Raw genomic sequence first — 7616 nt, 5'->3', positions numbered from 1 at the left:
TAGATACCCTAATCAAGGCCTACACCTCCACCTGCATCTTCCGTAAGTTAACTTCGTCTTATTTTCAAAGTAAAAAAAAACATTTTATTTTTCATATAACCTTATATTATGTTGTATACATACAGTTTTTAAATGGTTTTTTTTTCAAATGATTTTAATGTAGAAAATGCCTTGAAATAAGATCAATGTTACTGAACGAATTAAACTCGTAAGTCGATTTGTACATCGAAGTGTCGTACTAGTTACTTCCCATTAACAAAAAAACATAACTATCTCTTAAATAAAGGGAAACAACCTCTAATATTCTAGCGAGAAGTTAAAATTTACAGGAACATTCAGCAGTAAGAAATTGGGAAAAAAAATTAATGTTATTTATATGACGTATTTTTTTTTCTAACAGATTTTTTTTCTATTATGATTTTTCTATAAGATTTAAAATTACTATTAGATCATAGTTGAAAACTGAAACTGTTACCTTTATCAAACAGTCAATTGCTTAAAAAAAGTTTTCTACTACTCGCGATAATACATGCAACTTCCGTTTCCTTGAACTTTAAAATATTCTGTTGTTTTTTTTTTTTTTTTTTTTTTTTTTTTTTTAAAGAAGAAGAAAAACGTAATAAATCCTTTAGTTAGTATCATAAAAATAAAAAATAAAAATGGTGGAGGACTGCTATGGATAAAGACTTTTGAAAGGGAAGAATTTTTTATTTCATGAGTCTTAATAAAATCAACATAACGCTCCGGTTGCTTAAAATATTTATAATTTTCTTTTTCTTTAATCCCAAATTTATTTTAGCTCCACTTAAAAGCCCAACTCCCACAGTCCACCAACCCGATGAAGAAAAAAAATTTCTTGGATCATCAAATTAGTACACATTTGCATTTTCAGGTTTTAATTTTAAAAAATAAAATTGTAATTAGACGTTTTGTATTAGATCTATGTATAAGAAAACCATCTAAATTAAAAGACAGTAGGCTACATGTAAGAAAGAAGTATTAGTACTGTTAATCTGTATCAGTCCTTACTAGCCGATGATGAAAACTGTAATACTAAAGCGAACATGCAAGGCAAACTGACGCTGTTAATTAAATGTCTGAGTCGGAAAAAAATCATTTAAAACGCTTTCTTGAGTTCGATTAATTTTATTTTGTTTCTCTGTATCTGACTCAGAGGCGTAGCAACCCTTCCCGGCGCCCGGGGATAAACTTTCAATTCGCCACCCCCCTCGGGAACAACCTTTCAATTTTCAATTTACATCCCCCCCCCCCTAAAACTTTCAATTTGCACCCCCTCTCAACCCCTCAAACTTTCAATTTTCACCCCCCCCCCCATCAAACTTTCCATTTTTCATATATTTTATATTTATAATGCAATACTGCAGCTAAAATGATATTTTAATTTGTTTTTCCAACCCATTTTGGCGCCCCCTAAGGTCGACGCCCGGACACATATGTACCCCTCCCCCTCCCCTCTTGCTACGCCTCTGGTCTGACTACCACATGCTTGAGTGTTGTAAAGTTTATTATTAGTACGTTTTATATTAGTACGTTTTACATTAGTACATTTTATATTAAGTTCGTTAAGTATAGTTCGATGACAATTTATATTAAGTTCATTAAGTATAGTCCGACGACATATTTTCTAATCCTTGATTGTGTAGTTTCTGTTCTGATTCTATGAGCTGTATCGGAAGATTTCTATTCGTTGAGTGCTTTTATCATGTATCCGGGATCTTCCAGTGAGTTTGTTTTGTATTTAAAAGGTGGAGTAACAGATGTTTATGCATGCGTCTTTTTTAAATATTTTTTAATCTGCTTTTTGTGAAAACAAAAAAAATTTTTTTTTGAATGATGTATCTGTTAGCTAGTGCAACTTTAGCGAATATGGTTCTATTGCAGTATTGGTATTTTTCCAAATTGTGTTTATTTTATCATTCAGTTTAATCCAATTTTATTTTCGTATTGCGTCGAGTCGCTGGTAAACCCCCACCTTCTGAGTTTGTATGTTATTGTGATTTCTGTTTTGTAATCTTTATCTCTACGTTCATCTTTTCTCTTTAATTTTGAATATACATGTGTTTTCCCCCCTCCGCTTTCTTTCCCAAACAGAGTTTCTTCCAGGCATCTTAAAATGAAATGATAAAGTGTAGCTTTAAGTCCATAACGATTAAGCTAATTAACAAAGAGTAAAGGAAAGAAGTGAAGCTTTCTGATAGTCTTCAGCTAACACTTTATAACACATCCACCAGCATCTTCCATAAGCTCACGTTGTCTGATTTTCAAATTCAACACTTGAAAATTATGTTTTAAATTACCTTATATTATTTTGTTAACAATGTACGATATGTTAACACATTTATTAATTACATGTTTGTCAGCTATAACGAAGTAATAGAGTTTCAATTGGTTTTAATGGAGAAAAGTGCTTTAAGATACGAACAGGGAGATACATGTGTTTATGATGCCTGTTTTGTAAGTATCTTGTTCTCTCTATTCACCTTTTCTTGTTAATTTTGATTTTACTGTGTTTGTTTTCTTTCCGGTTTCTTCCCAAAGTTGTTGAATGTTCCTATTACAGTCTGTATTGTTGTTTTTTATTTTCTCGTATATACGAAGTATAGAGAAAGTATTGTAATCGTGCAAAAAAAAAATCGAGATTTTTACAAATCTCGACGTTTTACACCTCACTGATACGGAAAAACATAATTTTGCAATCTTGTCCGTATGTCTGTGTGTCTGTGTGTGTGTGTGTGTGTCTGTCTGTCTGTCCGTGTGTAAACACGATTACTTGAGAACCGTTACAGCTAGGTTGAAGAAATTTCATTTATAAGTATTTTATCAAAATCGTAGATCCGTTTCAACTTTTGAGCGATTTCCGATAACCGGAAGTGGTACTTTTCCTACTTTGAATTTTTCAAAAGCCTATAACTTGAGTACTATTTCAGATAGATAAATGAAATTTCACATGTAAGTAAAAGATCTAATTCTCTACCTTCTGTTAAATTTTGAGTAATTTCCGTTGACCGGAAGTAGTAATTTACGCTACTTCCGATTTCTCAAAAAACTAATGTAAATTTTTAAAGTACTAATAATATTGCGCACTATTATGCGCTTTTTTATTTGGCGTTCACTTGGTGTGCAATTAATTTGTCTACGAGATTTTATTCTATTTTTAAAACTTTAAGAATTTAAAATGGATTAAAAATCATGTCTATAGCCCGAGTTCCCATCCCCTGTTATTTTATATAAGAATATTCGAGAAAGTTTAGGGGAGATCACTCCCGGTTTATTTCTCTTAGTACAAAGAAAGTAGTGTCGTCCGCTTTTTCAAATGTTTTCTTGAATACCGTTTTTTTTATTCGAGTTGTCATTTCTAAAATAATTAACAGAAATAAACAGAACATTTTTGTATAACTTTCTTACTATTGATCTAGCAGTGTTTTGTTCTTTTAAAATATCTTTGGTCTTGAATTCAACAGATAAAGAACTCTGATTATTAGTTTAACCTGATCAAACAAAAATGTCACGCTTAATAATGAAGACATGTATTTGTTTTGATGTTATAAATTTAATACATCGGTACCTCGATATACGAGTGCCACGAAATCCGAGATTTTTTTTAGCGTGCTAAAATTGACTTTAACAGTCGAGGAAAATTTGAGAAACGTGTAACATTGTGGATTTAACAGTTCCTGGAAAATGAATCTCCCAAAAAATTGCAATTGATTGTATATCGAAGCTATTTAGAGATACTTACCTAACTCATGCCTGAAACATTCTGAAAGGGAGAAAGAAAAACCTCTTTGGAAAGGTTTATTTTAACGGCCTGTATGGGAAAGAGAGGTAAGTAAGGAAAGCGAAAACAGCAAAGATGAGCGAACAACAAAACTGGGACGAATATTAAACGGAAGTAACATGGCATTATTTGGTAACATTTAGGTTCAATTATGTTGGATGAAGTTTAAGTTCCGTTAAATTTAAGGATAAAGCGTAGTGTTAAGACTATAATTAGTCAGGCAATTAACAGCAAGGGAATGGAAGCTGCCTTGTCAATTACCTATACCTTAATCTAGGCTTACACCTCTACCAGCATCTTCCGTAAGTTTCCTTCGTCTGATTACACATTACCTTATATTATGTTGTATACATACTCTTTAAAAAAAATTCAATTGATTTTAATAGATTAAAATGCCTTGACATAAGTATAATGTTACTAAACGAATTAAACTCGTAAGTACCTTTGAACATCGATTTGTTGTACTAGTTACTTCCCATTTAAAGAAAAAATATTACTATATCTTACGTCAAGGGAAAAACTTCTATTATTCTAAAAAGAAGTTAAAATTTACAGAAACATTCAGCAGTAAGAAATTGGAAAAAAAAATTAAGTTACTTATATTACTTATTACGTTTTTTACAAGTTCTATTAATATCATGATTATTCTATAAAATTTGAAATTATCAATTGATAATAGTTAAAATTTAAAACTATTACCTTTATCAAACAGCCATCTCTGTCACAACAAATTTATTTTCGATTTACCATGATTGTCGCTTGGTTTTTTCCGCTCCCTGAAACTAAGACATTATTTATTAACTCACCAACAAAAAAAAAAGGAAAACGGAACTCAACCCTACAGAGGCAGGGAAATTAACAATAGCTCAAAAGATCACAAAAAAAAGTCTTCGACAACAACAAATGCAAATTCTGCGCAAGAAAGCACAGCACACAATGGATGCGGAAAGCCATGAGAACAAAAGACACACACAACTCAAACAGTGAATTGTCTGTCGATAAAACAATACACATCGATAAAGGTATGCACTACAATCAAAATCACCTTGAAGCAACTTCCTACGAGTGCGGATTCTGCAACTTAATACTCCCAACAGAGGAAAGAATACAGATGCACGTTAACCACCACCATCCGAAGACCGGGCAACATACAACTACGACGGAAGATAAAAACCGTTGATGCTACGAAGGAACACTAATCAATTGTTAACTCTTAGACGTTTTGTATACATTACATTATTGAAAACTTAGACGTTTTGTATTCATTACATTATTGAAAACTTAGACGTTTTGTATACATTACATTATTGAAAACTTAGACGTTTTGTATACATTACATTATTGAAAACTTAGACGTTTTGTATTCATTACATTATTGAAAACTTAGACGTTTTGTATTCATTACATTATTGAAAACTTAGACGTTTTGTATACATTACATTATTGAAAACTTAGACGTTTTGTATTCATTACATTATTGAAAACTTAGACGTTTTGTATACATTACATTATTGAAAACTTAGACGTTTTGTATACATTACATTATTGAAAACTTAGACGTTTTGTATACATTACATTATTGAAAACTTAGACGTTTTGTATACATTACATTATTAAAAACTTAGACGTTTTGTATACATTACATTATTAAAAACTTAGACGTTTTGTATAATTTACTTTATTTAAAACTTAGAAATGACATGCGCGGTTTTAATCTGTATAATGTATTATGTAATAAAAAAAAGAAATTATTTATTTAGTATTATTTTAAAAAAAACTAGTTGAGGACTGCTATAGATATAGATGTTTGAAAGGGAAGATTTTGTTTATATTTGATGTTTCTCATTGTAATCAACATAACATTCCGGTTGCTTAAAATATTTATATTTTTTTTCTTTAATCCCAGATTTATTTCAGCTCTACTTGAAAGCCCAAACCCCCTCAGTTCACCAGGCCGATGGAAAAAAATTCCATAAATCATCATTTATTACACATTTGCAATTTAAGGTTTTTATTTTAAAAATATAATTGTAAATAGACGTTTTGAATTAGATCTATGTATAGGAAAACCATTTTAAATAAATGAGAGTAGGATACATAATATAAGAAAGAAGTATTAATATTGTAAATCTGTATCAGTCCTCACAAACCGATGGTGAAAACTGTAATACTAAAGCTAACATGCAAGGCAAACTTACGCTGTGAATTATATGTCTGAGGCGGAAAAAAAAAGAAATAAACCGGGAGTGATCTCCCCTAAACTTTCTCGAATATTCTTATATAAAACAACTGGGGATGGAAACTCGGGATATAGACATGATTTTTAATCCATTTTTAATTTTTAAACTTTTATAAATAGTATAGAAAAAAAGAATTGCGCACCAAGTGAACAAAAATAAAGATGTGTATAATTATTAGTACTTTATAAATTCACATGCGTTTTTTGAGAAGTCGGAAATAGCGTAAAATACTACTTCCGGTCAACGGAAATTACTCAAAATTTGATTGAAGGTAGAGAATTAGATCTTTTACTTACATGTGAAATTGCATTTATCTATCTGAAATAGTACACAAGTTATAGGCTTTTGAAAAATTCAAAGGAGAAAAGTACCACTTCCGTTTATCGGAAATCGCTAAAAAGTTGATACGGTTGTACGATTTTGAAATTATACTTTAATATGAAATTTCATCAACCCTTAACCGGAAGTAGTAATTTTCGCTATTTCCGATTTCTCAAAAAACGCATGTGAATTTATAAAGTACTAATAATATTGCGCACTATTGTGCGCTTTTTTTATTTGGCGTTCACTTGGTGTGCACTTAATTTGTCTACGAGATTTTATTCTATTTTTAAAACTTTAAGTATTTAAAATGGATTAAAAATCATGTCTATAGCCCGAGTTCCCATCCCCTGTTATTTTATACGAGAAAAATGGCCCGTTGAGGAAGGGTACAACGGGCGCTAGGCTGATAGTGCTGTCTCTTTTCTCTAAACTAAAACCAACCCACCCACGACCCCCCCACCCCCCCCCCGACCCCCCCACACACACCACCACCCCCCTCCCACCCCACCCCCCCCCCCCCCCAAAAAAAAAACATGTCTACCGTCCCATTCAACGAAATATAATTATATACTTTTTCCAGTGTCCGCCCCCTCCCAGAAAATTCTACCCCCGCCCCCGAAAATTTCAAGTACCCCCACACCTCTCCGGGGAGGAAAATGTCTGAAAGAAACACTGGTGTCGCGCTTAGCCACTACCCGAAGAATTGCATTAAAGAAATTTCGAGAAAACAACTTTTTAGATTAGACACATTAATTAGGCGGTAATTTTATTATAGAGTATCGATGAGGAAACCACCCACCCCCCCCCCCACCCACACACACACCACCCCCACCCCCCACCCCCCACCCCCACCCCCCACTCCCAAAAAAAACATGTCTACCGTCCCATTCAACGAAATATAATTATATACTTTTTCCAGTGTCCGCCCCCCTCCCCGAAAATTCTACCCCCGCCCCCGAAAATTTCAATTACCCCCACCCCCTCTCCGTGGAGGAAAAAGTCTGAAAGAATCACTGGTGTCGCGCTTAGCCACTACCCGAAGAATTGCATTAAAGAAATTGCAAGAAAACCACTTTTTTGATTAGACACATTAATTAGGCGGTAATTTTATTATAGAGTATCGATGAAGAAATTTCTTTTGAGTTGGGGAGGGGGGGGGGGCTCAGACGTTCTTACGCGGGGGGTGGGGCTTCGCCCCTACCCGAAGAATTATATGCAAGAAACTCTTCACGCAAACCATTTAGATTAGACAA

The sequence above is a fragment of the Physella acuta genome, unplaced genomic scaffold, assembly GCF_028476545.2.
Source record: "Physella acuta isolate Inbredline_101_S28 unplaced genomic scaffold, ASM2847654v3 ptg000090l, whole genome shotgun sequence".
NCBI classification, from domain to species: Eukaryota; Metazoa; Mollusca; class Gastropoda; family Physidae; genus Physella; species Physella acuta.
Note: the sequence above shows the minus strand (reverse complement) of the source record.